The 24,683-nt window shown below is 45.7% G+C and overlaps 1 protein-coding gene across 1 annotated transcript in view; it reads right to left on the minus strand.

The window, feature by feature from the left end:
* LOC137299708 (interleukin-12 receptor subunit beta-1-like) overlaps nucleotides 1–24,683 on the minus strand; it is a 120,555-nt gene that overhangs the window by 90,107 nt on the left and 5,765 nt on the right. The window lies entirely within an intron of this gene.

Here is a 24,683-nt window from a genome sequence, read left to right on the forward strand (position 1 = left end):
GAAGGTCATTGATGAAGCAGCTGAAGATGGTTGGGCCTAGGACACTGCCCTGAGGAACTCCTGCAGCAATGCCCTGGGGCTGAGATGATTGGCCTCCAACAACCACTACCATCTTCCTTTGTGCTAGGCATGACTCCAGCCACTGGAGAGTTTTCCCCCTGATTCCCATTGACTTCAATTTTATTGAGGCCCCTTGATGCCACACTCGGTCAAATGCTGCCTTGATGTCAAGGGCAGTCACTCTCACCTCACCTCTGGAATTCAGCTCATGGGGGATTTCCCCTCATGGGGGAATCTAGAATTAGGGGGCATAGTCTCGGAATAAGGGGTCGCCCGTTTAAGACGGAAATGAGGAGAAGAATTTCTTCTCCCAGAGCGTTGTGAATCTTTGGAATTCTTTACCCCAAAAAGCTGTGGAGGCTGAGTCATTGAATACATTCAAGGCTGAGTTATACAAATTTTTGATCAGCAAGGGAGTCAAAGGATATGGGGAAAGGGCGGGAAAGTGGAGTTGAGGTAAAAATCAGATCGGCCATGATCTCATTAAATGGCGGAGCAGGCTCTAGGGGCCGAATGGCCTACTCCTGCTCCTATCTCTTATGGTCTTATGGTCTTATTACTCTACTTCCACCTCCTACTCTTCTTCCTCTTCCTCCATCTCCTCCTCCTCCTCCTATTCTCTTCCTCCTCCTCTTCCTGCTTCACCTCCTCCTCCTCCTCCTCCTCCATCTCCTCCTCCTCCTCCTCCTCCTTCTCCTCTTCCTCCTCCTCCACCTCCTCTTCCTCATCCTCCACGTCCTCCTCCTCCTACTCCTCCTCCACCAGCTCCTCCTCCACCCCCTCTTCCTCCTCCTCCATCTCCTCCTGCTCCTCCACCTCCTACTCCTCCTCTCTTCCTCCAACTCCTCCTCCTCTTTCACCTCCACCTTCTCCTCCTCCACCTCCTCCCCTCCTTCTCCTGCTCCACCTCTTCCTCCTCCACTACCCCTCGTCCTCCTCCTACTCTACTTCGACCTCCTCCTCCTCCTCCACCACTTCCTCCTCCACTTTCTCCCCCTCCCCTCCACTTCCTCCTACTCCTCCTTTACCTCCTCCTCCACCTCCTCTTCCTCCTCCACTTCCTCCACCTGCTCCTCCTCTTCCTCCTCCTCCACCTCCTCTTCCTCCTCCTCCTCCACCACCTCCTCCTCCAGCTCCTCCTTCTACTCCTCTTCCTCCTCCTCTGCCTCCTACTCCTCTTCCTCCTTTGATAAGGTCCAACATAAGAGACTGTTAGCTAAGATAGAAGCCCATGGAATCGAGGGAAAAGTATGGACTTGGTTAGGAAGTTGGCTGAGCGAAAGGCGACAGAGAGTAGGGATAATGGGTAGGTACTCACATTGGCAGGATGTGACTAGTGGAGTCCTGCAGGGATCTGTCTTGGGGCCTCAATTATTCACAATATTTATTAACGACTTAGATGAAGGCATAGAAAGTCTCATATCTAAGTTTGCCGATGACACAAAGATTGGTGGCATTGTAAGCAGTGTAGATGAAAACATAAAATTACAAAGCGATATTGATAGATTAGGTGAATGGGCAAAACTGTGGCAAATGGAATTCAATGTAGACAAATGTGAGGTCATCCACTTTGGATCAAAAAAGGATAGAACAGGGTACTTTCTAAATGGTAAAAAGTTAAAAACTGTGGATGTCCAAAGGGACCTAGGGGTTCAGGTACATAGATCATTGAAGTGTCATGAACAGGTGCAGAAAATAATCAATAAGGCTAATGGAATGCTGGCCTTTATATCTAGAGGACGAGAGTACAAGGGGGCAGAAGTTATGCTGCAGCTATACAAAACCCTGGTTAGACCGCACCTGGAGTACTGTGAGCAGTTCTGGGCACCGCACCTTCGGAAGGACATATTGGCCTTGGAGGGAGTGCAGCGTAAGTTTACTAGAATGATACCTGGAGAGATTACACAAATTGGGGTTGTATTCTCTGGAGTTTCGAAGGTTAAAGGGTGATCTGATCGAAGTTTATAAGATATTAAGGGGAACAGATAGGGTGGATATAGAGAAACTATTTCCGCTGGTTGGGGATTCTAGGAGTCTAAAAATTAGAGCCAGACTTTTCAGGAGTGAGATTAGAAAACATTTCTACACACAAAGGGTGGTAGAAGTTTGGAACTCTCTTCCGCAAATGGCAATTGATACTAGCTCAATTGCTAAATTTAAATCTGAGATAGATAGCTTTTTGGCAACCAAAGGTATTAAGGGAAATGGGCCAAAGGCAGGTATATGGAGTTAGATCACAGATCAGCCATGATCTTATCAAATGGCGGAGCAGGCACGAGGGGCTGAATGGCCTACTCCTGTTCCTATGTTCCTATATTCCTATGTTCCTCCTCCGCCTCCTACTCCTCCTCCTCCTTCTCCTCCACCTCCACCTCCTCCTCCTCCACCTCCTCCACCTCCTCCTCCTCCTCCTTCAGCTCCTCCTCCTCCTTCCCCTCCACCTCCTCCTCCTCCTACTCATCCTCCACCAGCTCCTCCTCCACCTCCTCCTCCTCCACCTCCTCCTCCCCTAATCCTCTTCCTCCTCCACCACTTCCTCCTCCACTTCCTCCTCCTCCCCTCCACTTCCTCCTCCTCCTCCTTCAGCTCCTCCTCCTCCTTCCCCTCCACCTCCTCCTCCTCCTACTCATCCTCCACCAGCTCCTCCTCCACCTCCTCCTCCTCCTCCTTCTTCACCTCCTCCTCCTCCTCCTCCTCCTTCACCTCCTCCTCCTCTTCTACCTCCTCTTCCTCCACCTCCCCTTCCTCCCCCTCCTCCATCTCGTGCACTTGTTGCTAGCCAGGTGATGGCAAGGGCTGGTGCCTCATGATGGTAAAGTTGTCGATCATACAGCCGACGACCAGTGATCTGGACACCCGCTCTGGAGTTTACTGCAAAGCTTCTCCGGAACGGTGCAGGCAGCAGAAGTGATGCTTATGGACCCCGATTGTCAGTAACACAGGGAACTGGGGGGAAGGGTTACTGTGGCTGTTTCTTTGGGTTGCTATGGAGACTGTATTTTATTTGTTAGGACCCATTGCATATTGCTTCCCCAGTGATGTAAGTACTCAGAAAACCTGCTTCTGGTTCATATTGATTCATTGTCAATGTTGGAATTGAGAGTGCGAGTCACATCGATGTGTGAGCAGTGAACGTCTCTCCCTGGTTCAGTCTCTGACTCACAGGTCTGTCTGTTCATTCATATCTGAAGCAGATCAGCTGATGCAAACCGGCTGAATCTGGTGCAAGCAGTTCTTTCATTCAGTGTTTGTACAGTGTAGAGAGAGTGAGAGATAGACAGAGAGAGAGAAAGACAGACAGAAAGAGAGAGAAAGACAGAAAGAGCAAAAGAAAGAGAGAGTGAGAGAGTGAGAGACAGAGAAAGAGACAGAGAAAGAGAGAGCAAGAGAGTGAGCAAGAGAAAGAAACAGAAAGACAGAGAGAGATTGAGAGAGAGCGAGACAGAAGAGAGAGGAAAAGAAAGACAGAGAGCGAGAGACAGAGAAAGAGACAGAGAAAGAGAGAGCGAGAGAGTGAGAGAGAGAAACAGCGAGAGATCAAGAGAGAAAGAGACAGAAGAGAGAGACAGAGAAAGAGAGTAAGACAGTGAGAGAGAGAGAGACAGAGAGATTGAGAAAGAGAGACAAAGAGACAGAGCAAGAGAAAGCGAGACAGTGAGAGAGAGAGAAACAGAGAGACAGAGAGAGATCAAGAGAAAAAGGACAGAGAGCGAGAGGCTGAGAGAGAGAAACAGAGAGAGAGGGTCAGAGAGAGAGATCGAGAGAGAAAGAGAGACACTCATAGCCAGGGACGGAACCACATAAAGAGACACCCAGAACCAGAAAAAGGAGATGGAGATGGCCGAATGATGGATGAGCCAACCATCCTGAGACGCCGCGGCCTTCAGGTAAGAGGAGGGGGCCGGGAAATGAACAGCTTTTAACAGAGAGAGGTCCATGTAGGGCAGCAACATAGAATCATAGAATCATAGAAGTTTACAACATGGAAACAGGCCCTTCGGCCCAACATGTCCATGTTGCCCAGTTTATACCACTAAGCTAGTCCCAATTGCCTGCACTTGGCCCATATCCCTCTATACCCATCTTACCCATGTAACTGTCCAAATGCTTTTTAAAAGACAAAATTGTACCCGCCTCTACTACTGCCTCTGGCAGCTCGTTCCAGACACTCACCACCCTTTGAGTGAAAAAATTGCCCCTCTGGACTCTTTTGTATCTCTCCCTTCTCACCTTAAATCTATGTCCCCTCGTTATAATTGTACCCTACCTTTGGGAAAAGATTTTGACTATCGACCTTATCTATGCCCCTCATTATTTTATAGACTTCTATAAGATCACCCCTAAACCTCCTACTCTCCAGGGAAAAAAGTCTCAGTCTATCCAACCTCTCCCTACAAGTCGAACCATCAAGTCCCGGTAGCATCCTAGTAAATCTTTTCTGCACTCTTTCTAGTTTAATAATATCCTTTCTATAATAGGGTGACCAGATCTGTACACCAAGTATTCCAAGTGTGGCCTTACGAATGTCTTGTACAACTTCAACAAGACATCCCAACTCCTGCATTCAATGTTCTGACCAATGAAACCAAGCATGCCGAATGCCTTCTTCACCACCCTATCCACCTGTGACTCCACTTTCAAGGAGCTATGAATCTGTACTCCTAGATCTCTTTGTTCTATAACTCTCCCCAACGCCCTACCATTAACGGAGTAGGTCCTGGCCCGATACGATCAACCAAAATGCATCACCTCACATTTATCTAAATTAAACTCCATCTGCCATTCATCGGCCCACTGGCCCAATTTATCAAGATCCCGTTGCAATCCTAGATAACCTTTTTCACTGTCCACAATGCCACCAATCTTGGTGTCATCTGCAAACTTACTAACCATGCCTCCGAAATTCTCATCCAAATCATTAATATAAATAACAAATAACAGCGGACCCAGCACAGATCCCTGAGGCACACCGCTGGTCACAGGCCTCCAGTTTGAAAAACAACCCTCTACACCCACCCTCTGTCTTCTGTCGTCAATCCAATTTTGTATCCAATTGGCTACCTCACCTTGAATCCCGTGAGATTTAACCTTATGTAACAACCTACCATGCGGTATCTTGTCAAAGGCTTTGCTAAAGTCCATGTAGACCACGTCTACTGCACAGCCCTCATCTATCTTCTTGGTTACTCCTTCAAAAAACTCAATCAAATTCGTGAGACATGATTTTCCACTCACAAAACCATGCTGACTGTTCCTAATCAGTCCCTGCCTCTCCAAATGCCTGTAGATCCTGTCTCTCAGAATACCCTCTAACAACTTACCCACTACAGATGTCAGGCTCACCGGTCTGTAGTTCCCAGGCTTTTCCCTGCCGCCCTTCTTAAACAAAGGCACAACATTTGCTACCCTCCAATCTTCAGGCACCTCACCTGTAGCTGTCGATGATTCAAATATCTCTGCTAGGGGACCCGCAATTTCCTCCCTAACCTCCCATAACGTCCTGGGATACATTTCATCAGGTCCCGGAGATTTATCTACCTTGATGCGCGTTAAGACTTCCAGCACCTCCCTCTCTGTAATATGTACACTCCTCAAGGCATCACTATTTATTTCCCCAAGTTCCCTAACATCCATGCCTTTCTCAACCGTAAATACCGATGTGAAGTATTCATTTAGGATCTCACCCATCTCTTGTGGTTCCGCACATAGATGACCTTGTTGATCCTTAAGAGGCCCTACTCTCTCCCTAGTTACTCTTTTGCCCTTTATGTATTTGTAGAAGCTCTTTGGATTCTCCTTTGCCTTATCTGCCAAAGCAATCTCATGTCCCCTTTTTGCCCTCCTGATTTCTCTCTTAACTCTACTCCGGCAATCTCTATACTCTTCAAGGGATCCACTTGATCCCAGCTGCCTATGCATGTCATATGCCTCCTTCTTCTTTTTGACTAGGGCCACAATCTCCCGAGTCATCCAAGGTTCCCTACTTCTACCAGCCTTCTACCAGCCTTGCCCTCCTCTTTTACCTCCTGCTCTATCTTTCCTATAGCATCTGTACCCTGGAACATTGAGCTGCCAGTCCTGTCCCTCCCTTAGCCATGTTTCAGTAATAGCTATAACATCCCAGTCCCATGTACCCATCCATGCCCTGAGTTCATCTGCCTTGCCCATTAGACTTCTTGCATTGAAATAAATGCAGTTTAATCTAGACTTCCCTTGGTCTTTGCCCTGCTTTCTCAGACCATCTGTCCGGTCATGTTCTGTACACTCTCCCTTACTGCCTTTTGTTTCTGTCACCACTTTACTTCCCACTGACTTCCTGCATCGGTTCCCATCCCCCTGCCACATTAGTTTAAACCCTCCCCAACAGCACTAGCAAACACTCCCCCTAGGACATTGGTTCCAGTCCTGCCCAGATGCAGACCGTCCAATTTGTACTGGTCCCACCTCCCCCAGAACCGGTTCCAATGGCCCAGGAATTTGAATCCCTCCCTCTTTCACCATCTCTCAAGCCACGTATTCATCCTAGCTATCCTGTCATTCCTACTCTGACTAGCCCGTGGCACTGGTAGCAATCCTGAGATTACTACCTTTGAGGTCCTACTCTTTAGTTTAACTCCTAACTCCCTAAATTCAGCTTGTAGGACCTCATCCCGTTTTCTACCTATATCGTTGGTACCTATATGCACCACGACAACTGGCTGTTCACCTTCCCCCTCCAGAATGTCCTGCAGCCGCCCCGAGACATCCCTGACCCTTGCACCAGGGAGGCAACATACCATCCTGGAGTCTCGGTTGCGTCCGCAGAAACGCCTGTCTATTCCCCTTAAAATCGAGTCCCCTATCACTATAGCTCTGCCACTCTTTTTCCTGCCCTCCTGTGCAGCAGAGCCAGCCACGGTGCCATGAACCTGGCCGCTGTCACCTTCCCCTGGTGAGCCATCACCCCCAACAGTATCCAAAACGGTATACCTTTTTGAGAGGGGGATGACACAGGGGACCCCTGCACTACCTGCCTGCACCTCTTACTCCGCCATCAGTGAGCAACATGGACAGTAACATCAGTGAGAAACATGGAGCAGTAACATCAGTGAGAAAGATGGACAGTAACATCAGTGAGAAACATGGACAGCAACATCAGTGAGAAACATGTACAGTAACATCAGTGAGAAACATGGAGCAGTAACATCAGTGAGAAACATGGACAGTAACATCAGTGAGAAACATGCACATATATTATTTATATTAAATTATATTAATGATTTGGATGAGAATTTAGGAGGCATGGTTAGTAAGTTTGCAGATGACACCAAGATTGGTGGCATTGTGGACAGAGAAGAAGGTTATCTAGGATTGCAACGGGATCTTGATAAATTGGGCCAGTGGGCTGATGAATGGCAGATGGAGTTTAATTTAGATAAATGTGAGGTGATGCATTTTGGGTGATCGAATCGGGCCAGGACCTACTCCGTTAATGGTAGGGTGTTGGGGAGAGTTATAGAACAAAGAGATCTAGGAGTACAGGTTCATAGCTCCTTGAAAGTGGAGTCACAGGTGGATAGGGTGGTGAAGAAGGCATTCAGCTTGCTTGGTTTCATTGGTCAGAACATTGAATACAGGAGTTGGGATGTCTTGTTGAAGTTGTACAAGACATTAGTAAGGCCACACTTGGAATACTGTGTACAGTTCTGGTCACCCTATTATAGAAAGGATATTATTAAACTAGAAAGAGTGCAGAAAAGATTTACTAGGATGCTGCCGGGACTTGATGGTTTGACTTATAGGGAGAGGTTAGATAGACTGGGACTTTTTTCCCTGGAGAGTAGGAGGTTGAGGGGTGATCTTATACAAGTCTATAAAATAATGAGGGGCATAGATAAGGTAGATAGTCAAAATCTTTTTCCAAAGGTAGGGGAGCCTATAACGAGGGGACATATATTTAAGGTGAGAGGGGAGAGATACAAAAGGGTCCAGAGGGGCAATTTTTTCACTCAAACGGTGATGAGTGTCTGGAACGAGCTGCCAGAGGCAGTAGTAGAGGCGGGTACAATTTTGTCTTTTAAAAAGCATTTGGACAGTTACATGGGTAAGATGGGTATAGAGGGATATGGGCCAAGTGCAGGCAATTGGGACTAGCTTAGTGGTATAAACTGGGCGACATGGACATGTTGGGCCGAAGGGCCGGTTTCCATGTTGTAAACTTCTATGATTCTATGATTCTATCAGCGAGAAACATGGACAGTAACATGAGTGAGAAACATGGAGCAGCAACATCACTGAGAAACATGGAAAATAACATCAGTGAGAAACATGTACAGTAACATCAGTGAGAAACATGTAATGTAACATCAGTGAGAAACATGTACAGTAACATCAGTGAGAAACATGGACAGTAACATCAGTGAGAAACATGTAATGTAACATCAGTGAGAAACATGGACAATAATATCAGCGAGAAACATGTACAGTAACATCAGTGAGAAACATGACAGTAACATCAGTGAGAAACATGGACAGTAACATCAGTGAGAAACATGGACAGTAACATCAGTGAGAAACATGGACAGTAACATCAGTGAGAAACATGACAGTAACATCAGTGAGAAACATGGACAATAATATCAGCGAGAAACATGGACAGTAACATCAGCGAGAAACATGGACAATAATATCAGCGAGAAACATGGACAGTAACATCAGTGAGAAACATGGAGCAGCAACATCAGTGAGAAACATGGACAGTAACATCAGCGAGAAACATGGAGCAGCAACATCAGCGAGAAACATGCACAGTAACATCAGTGAGAAACATGGACAGTAACATCAGTGAGAAACATGTACAGTAACATCAGTGAGAAACATGGACAGTAACATCAGCGAGAAACATGGACAGTAACATCAGCGAGAAACATGCACAGTAACTTCAGTGAGAAACATGGACAATAATATCAGCGAGAAACATGGACAGTAACATCAGTGAGAAACATGTACAGTAACATCAGTGAGAAACATGGACAATAATATCAGCGAGAAACATGCACAGTAACATCAGTGAGAAACATGGACAGTAACATCAGTGAGAAACATGTACAGTAACATCAGTGAGAAAAATGTACAGTAACATCAGTGAGAAACATGGACAGTAACATCAGCGAGAAACATGGACAGTAACATCAGCGAGAAACATGGACAGTAACTTCAGTGAGAAACATGGACAATAATATCAGCGAGAAACATGGACAGTAACATCAGTGAGAAACATGTACAGTAACATCAGTGAGAAACATGGACAATAATATCAGCGAGAAACATGGACAGTAACATCAGTGAGAAACATGGAGCAGCAACATCAGCGAGAAACATGCACAGTAACATCAGTGAGAAACATGGACAGTAACATCAGCGAGAAACATGGAGCAGTAACATCAGTGAGAAACATGGACAGTAACATCAGTGAGAAACATGGACAGTAACATCAGCGAGAAACATGGAGCAGCAACATCAGTGAGAAACATGGACAGTAACATCAGTGAGAAACATGGACAGTAACATCAGCGAGAAACATGGAGCAGTAACATCAGTGAGAAACATGGACAGTAACATCAGTGAGAAACATGGACAGTAACATCAGCGAGAAACATGGAGCAGCAACATCAGCGAGAAACATGCACAGTAACATCAGTGAGAAACATGGACAGTAACATCAGCGAGAAATATGGAGCAGTAACATCAGTGAGAAACATGGAGCAGTAACATCAGTGAGAAACATGGACAGTAACATCAGCGAGAAACATGGAGCAGCAACATCAGTGAGAAACATGGACAATAATATCAGCGAGAAACATGGACAGTAACATCAGTGAGAAACATGGACAGTAACTTCAGTGAGAAACATGGACAATAATATCAGCGAGAAACATGGACAGTAACATCAGTGAGAAACATGTACAGTAACATCAGTGAGAAACATGGACAATAATATCAGCGAGAAACATGGACAGTAACATCAGTGAGAAACATGGAGCAGCAACATCAGCGAGAAACATGCACAGTAACATCAGTGAGAAACATGGACAGTAACATCAGCGAGAAACATGGAGCAGTAACATCAGTGAGAAACATGGACAGTAACATCAGTGAGAAACATGGACAGTAACATCAGCGAGAAACATGGACAGTAACATCAGTGAGAAACATGGAGCAGCAACATCAGTGAGAAACATGGACAGTAACATCAGTGAGAAACATGGACAGTAACATCAGCGAGAAACATGGAGCAGTAACATCAGTGAGAAACATGGACAGTAACATCAGCGAGAAACATGGAGCAGTAACATCAGTGAGAAACATGGACAGTAACATCAGCGAGAAACATGGAGCAGCAACATCAGTGAGAAACATGGACAGTAACATCAGCAAGAAACATGCAAAGTAACATCAGTGAGAAACATGGACAGTAACATCAGCGAGAAACATGGAGCAGTAACATCAGTGAGAAACATGGAGCAGTAACATCAGTGAGAAACATGGACAGTAACATCAGCGAGAAACATGGAGCAGCAACATCAGTGAGAAACATGGACAATAATATCAGCGAGAAACATGGACAGTAACATCAGTGAGAAACATGGACAGTAACTTCAGTGAGAAACATGGACAATAATATCAGCGAGAAACATGGACAGTAACATCAGTGAGAAACATGTACAGTAACATCAGTGAGAAACATGGACAATAATATCAGCGAGAAACATGGACAGTAACATCAGTGAGAAACATGGAGCAGCAACATCAGCGAGAAACATGCACAGTAACATCAGTGAGAAACATGGACAGTAACATCAGCGAGAAACATGGAGCAGTAACATCAGTGAGAAACATGGAGCAGTAACATCAGTGAGAAACATGGACAGTAACATCAGCGAGAAACATGGAGCAGCAACATCAGTGAGAAACATGGACAATAATATCAGCGAGAAACATGTACAGTAACTTCAGTGAGAAACATGGACAGTAACATCAGCGAGAAACATGGAGCAGCAACATCAGTGAGAAACATGTACAGTAACATCAGTGAGAAACATGGACAATAATATCAGCAAGAAACATGGACAGTAACATCAGTGAGAAATATGGACAGTAACATCAGCGAGAAACATGGACAATAATATCAGCGAGAAACATGTACAGTAACTTGAGTGAGAAACATGGACAGTAACATCAGTGAGAAACATGGACAGTAACATCAGTGAGAAACATGGACAGTAACATCAGCGAGAAACATGGAGCAGCAACATCAGTGAGAAACATGGACAGTAACATCAGTGAGAAACATGGACAGTAACATCAGCGAGAAACATGGAGCAGCAACATCAGTGAGAAACATGGACAGTAACATCAGTGAGAAACATGGACAGTAACATCAGTGAGAAACATGGACAGTAACATCAGTGAGAAACATGTACAGTAACATCAGTGAGAAACATGGACAGTAACATCAGCGAGAAACATGGAGCAGCAACATCAGTGAGAAACATGGACAGTAACATCAGCGAGAAACATGGACAATAATATCAGCGAGAAACATGTACAGTAACATCAGTGAGAAACATGGACAGTAACATCAGCGAGAAACATGGACAGTAACATCAGTGAGAAACATGGACAGTAACATCAGCGAGAAACATGGAGCAGCAACATCAGTGAGAAACATGGACAGTAACATCAGCGAGAAACATGGAGCAGTAACATCAGTGAGAAACATGGACAGTAACATCAGTGAGAAACATGGACAATAATATCAGCGAGAAACATGTACAGTAACATCAGTGAGAAACATGGACAGTAACATCAGCGAGAAACATGGAGCAGCAACATCAGTGAGAAACATGGACAGTAACATCAGTGAGAAACATGGAGCAACAACATCAGGGAGAAACATGGACAGTAACATCAGTGAGAAACATGGACAGTAACATCAGTGAGAAACATGGAGCAGCAACATCAGGGAGAAACATGGACAGTAACATCAGTGAGAAACATGGACAGTAACATCAGTGAGAAACATGGACAGTAACATCAGCGAGAAACATGGACAGTAACATCAGTGAGAAACATGGACAGTAACATCAGCGAGAAACATGGAGCAGCAACATCAGGGAGAAACATGGACAGTAACATCAGTGAGAAACATGGACAGTAACATCAGTGAGAAACATGGAGCAGCAACATCAGGGAGAAACATGGACAGTAACATCAGTGAGAAACATGGACAGTAACATCAGCGAGAAACATGGACAGTAACATCAGCGAGAAACATGGACAGTAACTTCAGTGAGAAACATGGACAGTAACATCAGTGAGAAACATGGACAGTAAAAGGCAAAATTAAAGGCACTTTATATGAATGCACGCAGCATTCACATGGTAGATGAATTAATGGCACAAATCGAAGTCAATGGGTCTGATCTAATTGCCATTACAGGGACGTGGCTGCAGGGTCACCAAGGATGGGAACTGAATATTCATGGATATTTGAGATTTAGGAAGGACAAGGGAAAGGGGGTGGGGTAGCGCTGTTAATAAAGGATGAGATCAGTACAATAGTGAGAAAAGATCTTGACTCAGAAGTTCAAGATGTAGAATCAGTTTGGGTAGAGCTAAGAAACAGCAAGGGGCAGAAAACATTGGTGGGAGTTGTTTATAGGCCACCAAACAGTAGTGGTAATGTAGGGCACGGTATAAAGCAGGAAATTAGAAGAGCATGTAACAAGGGTAATACAGGAATCATGGGGGACTGTAATCTACATACAGATTGGGCAAACCAAATTAGCACTAATACTTTGGAGGACAAATTCCTGGAATTTATATGAGATGGTTTTCTAAATCAGTATGTTGAGGAACCAACTAGGGAACAGGCTACTTTGGATCTAGTATTATGCAATGAGAAAGGGTTAATTAATAATCTTGTTGTAAAAGAGCCCTTAGGGAAGAGTGGCCATAATATGATAGAATTCTTCATTAAGTTTGAAAGTGATGTCGTTCAATCCGAAACTAGAGTCTTAAATCTAAACAAAGGAAACTACGAAGGTATGAGGCGCAAGTTGGCTGTGGTTGATTGGGGAACTACATTAAAAGGTATGATGATAGACAGGCAATGTCTGGCATTTAAAGAATTAATACATAATTTGCAACAAATATATATTCCCTTTAAGGCACAAAAACCCAACAGGAAAAGTGGTCCAACTGTGGCTAACAAGAGAAATTAAAGATAGCATTAAATCAAAGAAAGGCAGATAAAGTTACCAGAAAAAGCAGTAAACCTGAGGATTGGGAGCATTTTAGAATTCAACTTAGGAGGACCAAGAAATTGATAAAGAGGGAAAATAGAATATGAGAGTAAATTAGCGAGAAACATAAAAACGGACTGTAAAAGCTTCTGTAGGTATGTAAAAAGGAAAAGACTGGTGAAGGCAAATGTGGGTCCCTTACAGACAGAGACGGGAGAATTTATAATGGGGAATAAGGAAATGGCAGAGAAATTAAACAAACACTTTGGACTCGATTTTAGCATCTGCGATTGGGTGCGTTCCTGGCGGGGGGGGCTACGAAAATCGGGGATTCCCGGGGCGGGGCGGGATCCCGGCTCCAACCCGCCCCATTTCCAGGTTTCCCACTGACGCGCTGACATGCGCGCGCAGTCCCCGCATGTGGGACTCCCGCTGGCAATTAAAGCTGGCGGGATGTCACTTAAGCTATTTATCTCGGTATTTCAGGTCGTTTAGAGACCTGATTAACATGATATTTTAGGAGGGGTGGGATTTTGCAAACAACTGGGACTGTTTCCCGTACTGGGGGAAACACTCCCAGTTCAAATGGACGTGTTGCAGCCATCAGCCTGTGGCAGCTGCAAAGGTCCATTTGACAGGTGGGGGGAGACCCTCACTCATTGCAGGAGGCCACTCTGTCACTTTGGACAAAGTTTGGCCTCCACCACCCTCCTCCTAACAACAAAATTCACCAACTTGCACACTTACCCCGGTGTCCAGACACATGTACCTACCTTGCGGACCCCCTCAGATGTACATCTTCTGGATGGGGGCCGCCGTAGCTTCCGTCATGACCTCCTCGGAGGGCGAACAGCATCACCAGCCTCACCAGCCACACCGTCCACCTCTGACACGTGGAGCCCCACAACACAGTGCTGTGACACATCCACCTGCACAGCAGGAGGGAGGGCAACAGCAGAGAGAGATGCGTCGCAGAAGACCCTCGCCACAGGGTCTACAGACCGAGGCTCAGCTTCCTGGACCTCTCTGAGCAGCAGTGCTCACGGAGGTTCAGAGTCACTCGACATGTAGTCATGGACATCTTCAGCCTCCTTCATGCCGAGCTGCTCCCGGCTGGTCTGAACACCATCTTCTTACCTGTCGCTGTCAAAGTCACCACTGCCCTCAACAACTTCTCCTCCGTATCCTTCCAGGGTGCCACCGGGGACATCGCCGACGTCTCTCAGTCGTCTGCACAAAAGAGCCCTGCAAATACACCTACAGCCACTCTGCAGTGACACAATGGGTGGCATCAGTTGTGGGTCTTCATTGTGATCCTCAGGAAAGGGCATTATTGCACAAACCAGACAAGATTCGCAAAGACGTGACAGTAGTGGTGCCAATATAATATGTAATGTGAGTTGGTCAGAAATCAAATATAAGTAAAAACCATGACAAACCCTCAAACACCCTTGTGCATCCCCTTCATGCTCACGACACGTTTGCCTTACGCTGTCTACTGCACATATGTGATGCATGCCCTGTATCTGCAGCACAGGTAGTGGCAGGTTGAGTGAGGCTGACCGTGAAAGAGATGCACGAGAGGGTGAGTATGAGGTAGAGCCATGAGATTGTATGAGGATTGGGTTGAGTGGTAGTGGTGGTATGAGTACTGGCGAGGTGAGTAAGTGCAGGTAAGATGAGGATGAGGGTTCAGTGGGTGTGAGGGGTGATGTGACAGAGTAGTGTTGGCTGTGCAGAAGGAGATGTGGGGTGGGGGCGGTGATGTGGCAGACGGAGTGTAGGGGAATGAGTAAGTGTACTCACTTTGGCTGACCTACTTAGGTCATTGCAGCGCCTCCTGCACTGTATGCAGGTGGCGATATGTTGGTGGTGCAGGTGACCTCCTCTGCCACGTCGAGCCAGGCCTTCTTGGTGGCAGAGGCAGGCCACTTTCTCCCGCCCACCGGGGGGAAGATCTCGGTCCTCCCCCTCCTCTTCACCCCATCCAATGATACCTGGAGTGAGGCATCATTAAACCTGGGAGCAGCCTTCCCCCTGGGCTGCTCCATGCTGTAATTTTTCCTATTTCTTGCAGCATCAGTCAGTGGAGGACTGCCCCTTTAAATAGAGCTCCTCCAGCTGGCAGAACTTACTGCGCATGCGCAGCCCGCCCGACTCGCAGGTTAGCAGCGGGGAACCCGGAACAACAGGTAAGTGGATCCAATCAGCCTGCGATTGCGTGTGGGGCAGTCTGATTTCACCGGGCGCGTTACCCACGCGCCCAGTCGTCCCCCCGCCACGAACCCGCCGCCCTGGTAATATCGGGCTCTTTGTGTCTGTCTTCACGGAAAAAGACCAAAAAACCTCCCAGAAATACTAGAGAATCAAGGGTCTGACAAGAATGAGGAACTGAAAGAAATTAGTATTAGTAAAAAATAATGCTAGAGAAATTAATGGGACTGAAAGTTGATAAATCCCAAGGACCTGATGATCTGCATCTCAGGGTTTTGAAAGAGGTGGCTATAGACATAGTGGATGCATTGGTTGTCATCTTCCAAAATTCTATAGATTTGGGAATGGTTCCTGCAGATTGGAGGGTGGCAAATGTAACCCCACTGTTTAAGAAAGAGGGAGAGAGAAAACAGGGAACTACAGACCGGTTAGCCTGACATCAGTAGGAGGGAAAATGCTAGAATCTATTATAAAGGATGTGATAACAGGACACTTAGAAAATAATAATAGGATTTGGCAGAGTCAACATGAATTTATGAAAGGGAAATCATGTTTGACAAACCTATTGAAGTTCTTTGAGGATGTAACTAGTAGAATAGATAAGGGGGAACCAGTGCATGTGGTCTATTTGGATTTTCAGAAGGCTTTCGATAAGGTCCCACACAGGAGGTTGGTGAACAAAGTTAGAGCACGTGGAATTGGGGGTAATATATTGGCATGGATTGAGAATTGGTTAACAGATAGAAAACAGAAAGTAGGAATAAACGGGTCTGTTTCAGGTTGGCAGACTGTGACTAGTGGGGTACCGCAGGGATCAGTGCTTGGGCCCCAGCTATTCACAATCTATATCAATGATTTGGATGAGGGGGCTAAATGTAATATTTTCAAGTTTGCTGATGACACAAAACTAAGTGGGAATGTGAGTTGTGAGGAGGATTCAAAGAGGCTTCAAGGGGATCAAAGGTAGTTATCTCAGGATTACTACCAGAGCCACGTGCTAGTGAGTATAGGAACAGGAGAATAGACCGGATGAAGGGATGGTGTAGGAGGGAGGGATTTAGATTCCTGGGACATTGGGACCGGTTCTGGGGAAGGTGGGACCTGTACAAGCGTGACGGGTTACACCCGAGCAGGACCGGGACCAATGTCCTCGCGGGGGTGTTTGCTAGTGCTGTTGGGGAAGGTTTAAACTAGAGTAGCAGGGGGATGGGAACCTGAGCGGGGAGTCAGAAGGGAGTAAAGTTGAGAGCAGCAAGAGAGGGGAAGACCCAGGGGAAATTTACAATACAAATAGTACAAACAGCTGTTCAAGAACAAGTGAAAGGGAAAAGCGTAGAGCAGCAGAAAGAAAGTGTACTTTAGGCACTACAGATAACGTGAAAACTAGAAGGCGTAAGGCAATTAACCCAGCATCAAAGCTGAAGGTCAGGCTAGGGTGTGTGGCCCAACTAAGAGTTCTATATACAAATGCACGGAGTATAAGGAATAAATTAAAGAACTACAGGTTCAAATTCAAATTGGAGGGTATGACATGATAGCTATTACTGAGACATGGCTGCAGGATGGTCAGGATTGGGAACTAAATATACCGGGTTACAAGGTCTACAGGAGAGACAGGGAAAATGGAAGAGGGGGAGGAGTAGCCTTAGTGATTAGAGATGAAATCACTTCAATGATAAAGGAGGATATAACGAGAGGTAAGCAGCCAACAGAGGCCTTATGGGTTGAATTGAGAAATAGGAAAGGATCTAAGACTATAGTGGAAGTTGTGTATAGGAGCCCTGGCAGCAGCTCTGAAGTGCTAGATTGTACAAATGCAGAGATTAGACAAGCGTGTAAGAAAGGCATAGTGGTCTTAATGGGGGACTTTAACCTTAACATAGATTGGGAAAAGCAGACTAGCAACTGTCAGAAAGGTGTTGAATTTCTTGAGTGTGTCCGGGATAGTTTACTACAGCAGTATGTCCTAGAGGCAACAAGGGGGCAAGCCATACTAGATTTAGTAATGAGTAATGAACCAGATTTAGTTAACGGCTTAACTGTGTGTGAACATCTATCCAATAGCAATCATAACATGATCGAGTTCAATGTAGTGTTTGAAAGGGAAAAAAGTGAGTCAGCTGCTAAGATTCTAGACTTGGGCAAGGCTGACTTCAATGGGATGAGACAGAGACTGTCCACAGTAAACTGGGCAAATCTGTTAATGGGTAAAACGAATGATGATCAGTGGGAAATGTTTAAAGAAACATTTAACGTGATACAGAATTGGTTTATACCCCTGAGGGGCAAGAACTCTACTTGCCAAAAAAACCAGCCATGGACAACTAAAGAGGTAAGGGACAGTATAAGACATAAAGAACGGGCATACAAAAAGGCAAAAAATGGCACAGATCCAGGCGAATGGGAAAGTTACAAAGATCAACAAAGGGTCACAAAACAGATAGTAAGAGCTACAAAAAGAGAGTATGAAAAGAAACTCGCAAGGGATATCAAAACCAATACGAAGAACTTTTATAGTTATATTAGGAAAAAGAAGGTGGTCAGGAGCAGTGTTGGCCCCTTAAAAACTGGAAGTGGGGATATTGTCATTGACAATGGGGAACTGGCGGACATGTTGAAAAATTACTTTGCGTCAGTATTTACAGTAGAAAAAGAGGATAGCATGCCGGAAATCCCAAGAAAAATAATATTGAATCGGGGACAGGGACTCGATAAAATTAACATAAGGGAAGCAACAGTAATGAAGAAAATAATAGCACTAAAGAGTGACAAATGTCCAGGACCAGATGGTTTCCATCCCAGAGTTTTAAAGGAAGTAGGTGAGCACATTGCAGATGCCCTAACTATAATCTTTCAAAGTTCTCTAGATTCAGGAACTGTCCCTCTAGATTGGAAAATTGCAAATGTCACTCTGCTTTTTAAGAAAGGAGAGAGAGGGAAACCAAGGAATTATAGACCAGTTAGCCTAACATCTGTTGTGGGGAAAATGCTGGAGTCTATAATTAAGGATAGGGTGACTGAACACCTCGAGAACTTTCAGTTAATCAGAGAGAGCCAGCATGGATTTGTGAAAGGTAGGTCGTGCCTGACAAACCTGATTGAATTTTTTGAAGAGGTGACTAAAGTAGTGGGCAGGGGAATGTCAATGGATGTTATTTATATGGACTTCAAGAAGGCATTTGATAAGGTCCCACATAAGAGACTGTTAGCTAAGATAGAAGCCCATGGAATTGAGGGAAAAGTACGGACTTGGTTAGGAAGTTGGCTGAGCGAAAGGCGACAGAGAGTAGGGATAATGGATAGGTACTCACGTTGGCAGGATGTGACTAGTGGAGTCCCACAGGGATCTGTCTTGGGACCTCAATTATTCACAATATTTATTAACGACTTAGATGAAGGCATAGAAAGTCTCATATCTAAGTTTGCCGATGACACAAAGATTGGTGGCATTGTAAGCAGTGTAGATGAAAACATAAAATTACAAAGCGCTATTGATAGATTAGGTGAATGGGCAAAACTGTGGCAAATGGAATTCAATGTAGACAAATGTGAGGTCATCCACTTTGGATCAAAAAAGGATAGAACAGGGTACTTTCTAAATGGTAAAAAGTTAAAAACTGTGGATGTCCAAAGGGACTTAGGGGTTCAGGTACATGGATCATTGAAGTGTCACGAACAGGTGCAGAAAATAATCAAGAAGGCTAATGGAATGCTGGCCTTTATATCTGGAGGACTGGAGTACAAGGGGGCAGAAGTTATGCTGCAGCTATACAAAACCCTGGTTAGACCGCACCTGGAGTACTGTGAGCAGTTCTGGGCACCGCACCTTCGGAAGGACATATTGGCCATGGAGGGAGTGCAGTGTAAGTTTACTAGAATAATACCCGGACTTCAAGGGTTAAGTTACGAGGAGAGATTACACAAATTGGGGTTGTATTCTCTGGAGTTTCGAAGGTTAAGGGGTGATCTGATCGAAGTTTATAAGATATTAAGAGGAACGGATAGGGTGGATAGAGAGAAACTATTTCCGCTGGTTGGGGATTCTAGGAGTAGGGGGCACAGTCTAAAAATTAGAGCCAGACCTTTCGGGAGTGAGATTAGAAAACATTTCTACACACAAAGGGTGGTAGAAGTTTGGAGCTCTCTTCCGCAAACGGCAATTGATACTAGCTCAATTGCTAAATTTAAATGTGAGATAGATAGCTTTTTGGCAACCAAAGGTATTAAGGGAAATGGGCCAAAGGCAGGTATATGGAGTTAGATCACAGATCAGCCATGATCTTATCAAATGGCAGAGCAGGCAAGAGGGGCTGAATGGCCTACTCCTGTTCCTATGTTCCTATATAGAAAGGCTAAGTGAGTGGGCAAGAACATGGCAGATGGAATATAATGTGGAAAAATGTGAAGTTATCCACTTTGGTAGGCAAAACATAAATGCAGGGTATTTTTTAAATGGTGAGAGATTGGGAAATGTTGATGTTCAAAGGGACCTGGATGTCCTTGTACATGAGTCACTGAAAGCTAACATGCAGGTGCAGCAAGCAATTAGGAAGGCAAATGGTATGTTGGCCTTTATTACAAGATGATTTGAGTAGAGGAGTGATGATGTCTTACTGCAATTATATAGGGCCTTGGTGAGACTGCACCTGGAGTATTGTGTACAATTTTGGTTTCCTTACCTAAGAAAGGATATACTCGCCAACGAGGGAGTGCAACAAAAATTCACCAGACTGATTCCTGGGTTGGCGGGATTGTCGTATGAGGAGAGATTGAGTAGACTAGGCCTGTATTCTCTTGTTTAGAAGAATGAGAGGTGATCTCTTTGAAACATACAAAATTCTTACAGGCCTCGACAGGGTAGATGCAGGGAGGATGTTTCCCCTGGCTGGGGAGTCTAGAACCAGGGGTCACAGTCTCAGAATAAGGGGTTGGCCATTTAGGACTGAGATGAGGAGAAATTTCTTCACTTAGTGGGTGGTGAATCTTTGGAATTCTCTACCCCAGAGGGCTGTGGAGGCTCAGTCATTGAGTACATTCAAAACAGAGATCGATAGATTTCTAGATATTAAAGGCATCAAGGGATATGGGGATAGTGAAGGAAAATGGGGTTGAGGTAGAAGATCAGCCATGGTCTCATTGAATGGCGGAGCAGGCTTGAGGGGCCGGATGGCCTACTCCTGCTCCTGTTTATTGTGTTCTTACGTTCTTATGTAGCATCACTAAGAATCATGTACAGTAACATCACTGAGAATCATGTACAGTAACATCAGTGAGAAATATGAACAGTAACATCAGTGAGAAACATGAACAGTAACATTGGTGCAAAACATGGGGCAGTAACATCAGTGAGAAACATGAACAGTAACATCAGTGAGAAATATGAACAGTAACATCAGTGAGAAACATGAACAGTAACATCAGTGAGAAATATGAACAGTAACATCAGTGAGAAACATGAACAGTAACATCAGTGAGAAATATGAACAGTAACATCAGTGAGAAACATGAACAGTAACATCAGTGAGAAATATGAACAGTAACATCAGTGAGAAACATGAACAGTAACATCAGTGAGAAAGGTGGAGCAGTAACATCAGTGAGAAACATGAACAGTAACATCAGTGAGAAAGGTGGAGCAGTAACATGAGTGCATTGGATACAGCAAAGGCTATGGGCCCCGTCAACATCCCGGCTGTAGTGCTGAAGACTTGTGCTCCAGAACGAGCTGCGCCTCTGGCCAAACTGTCCCAGTACAGCTACAACACTGGCATCTACCCGACAATGTGGAAAATTGCCCAGGTATGTCCTGTCCACAAAAAGCAGGACAAATCCAATCCTGCCAATTACCGTCCCATCAGTCTACTCTCAATCATCAGCAAAGTGATGGAAGGTGTCGTCGACAGTGCTATCAAGTGGCACTTACTCACCAATAACCTGCTCACCGATGCTCAGTTTGGGTTCCGCCAGGACCACTCGGCTCCAGACCTCATTACAGCCTTGGTCCAAACATGGACAAAAGAGCTGAATTCCAGAGGTGAGATGAGAGTGACTGCCCTTGACATCAAGGCAGCATTTGACCGAGTGTGGCACCAAGGAGCCCTAGTAAAATTGAAATCAGTGGGAATCAGGGGGAAAACTCTCCAGTGGCTGGAGTCATACCTAGCGCAAAGGAAGATGGTTGTGGTTGTTGGAGGCCAATCATCTCAGCCCCAGGACATTGCTGCAGGAGTTCCTCAGGGCAGTGTCCTAGGCCCAACCATCTTCAGCTGCTGCATCAATGACCTTCCCTCCATCATAAGGTCAGAAATGGGGATGTTCGCTGATGATTGCACAGTGTTCAGTTCCATTTGCAACCCCTCAAATGATGAAGCAGTCTGTGCCTGCATGCAGCAAGACCTGGACAACATCCAGGCTTGGGCTGATAAGTGGCAAGTAACATTCGCGCCAGACAAATGCCAGGCAATGGCCAATTCCAATAAGAGAGAGTCTAACCACCTCGCCTTGACATTCAATGGCATTACCATCGCTAAATCCCCCACATCAACATCCTGGGGGTCACCACTGACCAGAAACTTAACTGGACCAGCCACATAAATACTGTGGCTCCAAGAGCAGTTCAGAGGCTGGGTATTGTGCGGCGAGTGACTCACCTCCTGACTCATAGAAACATAGAAAATAGGAACAAGAATAGGCCATTCGGCCCTTCAGGCCTGCTCCGCCATTCAAAAAGATCATGGCTGATCGTCTAACTCAGTACCCTGTTCCTGCTTTTTCCCCATATCCCTTGATCCTTTAGCATTAAGAAATATATCTATCTCTTTCTTGAATACATCTAATGACTTGGCCTCCACTGCCTTCTGTGGTAGAGAATTCCACAGGTTCACCACCCTCTGAGTGAAGAAATTTCTCCTCATCTCGGTTTTAAATGGCATACCCCGTATCCTGAGACTGTGACCCCTGGTTCTGGACTCCCCAGCCATTGGGAACATCCTCCCTGCATCTAGTCTGTTGACTCCTGTTAGAATTTTATATGTTTCGATGAGATCACCTCTCATTCTTCTAAACTCTAGTGAATATAGGCCTAGTCGACCCAATCTCTCCTCATACGACAGTCCTGCCATCCCAGGAATCAGTCTGGTAAACCTTCGTTGCACTCCCTCCATGGCAAGGACATCCTTCCTCAGATAAGGAGACCAAAACTGCAACAATACTCCAGATGTGGTCTCACCAAGGCCCTGTACAACTGCAGTAAGACATCCCTGCTCCTGTACTCAAATCCTCTTGCAATGAAGGCCAACATACCATTCGCCTTCCTAACTGCTTGCTGCACCTGAATGCTCGCTTTCAGTGACTGGTGTACAAGGACACCCAGGTCTTGTTGCACCTCCCCTTTTCCCAATCTATCACCATTCAGATAATAATCTGCCTTTCTGTTTTTACAACCAAAGTGGATAACCTCACATTTATCCACGTTATACTGCATCTGCCATGTTCTTGCCCACTCACCCAACTTGTCTAAATCACATCGGAGCCTCTTTGCATCCTCCTCACAGCTCACATTCCATCCCAGCTTTGTGTCGTCTGCAAACTTGGAAATGTTACATTCAGTTCCCTCATCCAAATCATTGATATATATTGTGAATAGCTGGGGCCCAAGCACTGATCCCTGCGGTACCCCACTGGTCACTGCCTGCCACCTGGAAAAAGACCCGCTTATTCCTACTCTCTGTTTCCTGTCTGTCAACCAATTTTCAATCCATGCCAGTATATTCCCCCCAATCCCATGTGCTTTAATTTTGCACACTAACCTCTTGTGTGGGACCTTATCAATTGAACGTGCGATAGGGCTGCTCAAGATGCGATTTTGATGCCTTGATCGTTCTGAGGGAGCGCTTCAATACGCACCAGACAGAATGGGTCGCATTTTTGTAGTGTGTTGTGTCCTGCACAACATGGCTTAACAGAGAGGGGTACTGGTTGAGGAGGCTCCATCCACCATCCACATCTGCCATCCACATTGAGGAGGTGCAAAAGCAGAAGCAGGAGGAGGAGGAGGACGAACCCATGGACAGAGCAGCGGCTCACTTGGCTGTTCCTGAGGCCAGGGAGTCACTCATGTGCGAACAATTCTTGTAAGATCAGAAAGTGAGAAGAGTCCAGTCCTCACACCACCTGGAAAGGCCAGCACCAACATCAGCCCATTCCCCCACACCCCGCGCAAAACAATCCCGCATCTACACATACACTTACTGTAAAGTGACCCACTGGGTGGCATTAAGTGTCACCGTTCATGGTGAAGCATAAGAAAGGGCGCTATCACAAAAGCCAGTCAAGAATGGGCAAGACGTGGCAGTAGTGGTGAGAATGGTAACATTTAATGTGACTTTAACAAAAACCAAAAAGAAATGAAAAACATGATAGTCTGTCAGACACCCTTGTTCATCCCCTTCGTGATCACAAATCCTTAGCTTTTCTCTTCCTACCGATTCGACGTGGTGCATCCCCTGTGGCTGCAGCAGAGGCAGTGGCAGGTTGCTCATGTTCATGCCCAGACTGTTTAGATGCTTTGGGCCTATGCCCTCTGGATTTTGGAGCCAGTGAGAGCCCCTCCAAAGACTGCTCCACCTGCACCCTGTGCAGGGGCAGACTCGGTCACCTGGAGAGGAGGCAGCATTGTGGTTACTGGTTGAAAATGGGGCAGTGGGTGAGACGTGGAAGTGATTTGAATGGCGTCCCCACTTCCATGACCCCTTTCGCCATCATCCCTCTCCTGGGCCAGGCCCACATCACTCCTACCACCCTGCTGGACACAGTTTGGAGGACATGTGTGATGCCTTCGAAGGCCAGTGCTAGAGTATCTGTCTGCCTGTTTAATGCAGCAGAATGTTGTTCACCCTGAGTCCGAAGGGCCGTTGCCAGGACCTGAATGGACTCATTTGTGAGCCGTGCTTGAAGCTCAATGGAGGCTAGCCTTCCCTGCATTGCAGACATTCCCGCACTTACCCGCGACACTATCTCAGAGATTCCCTCTCGTACATGTGACACTATCTCAGAGATTCCCTCACGCCCCTGTGACACTATCTCAGAGATTCCCTCCTGTACCTGTGCCACCATTCCACTCAT

Source organism: Heptranchias perlo, chromosome 29 (assembly GCF_035084215.1).
Source record: "Heptranchias perlo isolate sHepPer1 chromosome 29, sHepPer1.hap1, whole genome shotgun sequence".
Taxonomy (NCBI): Eukaryota; Metazoa; Chordata; class Chondrichthyes; order Hexanchiformes; family Hexanchidae; genus Heptranchias; species Heptranchias perlo.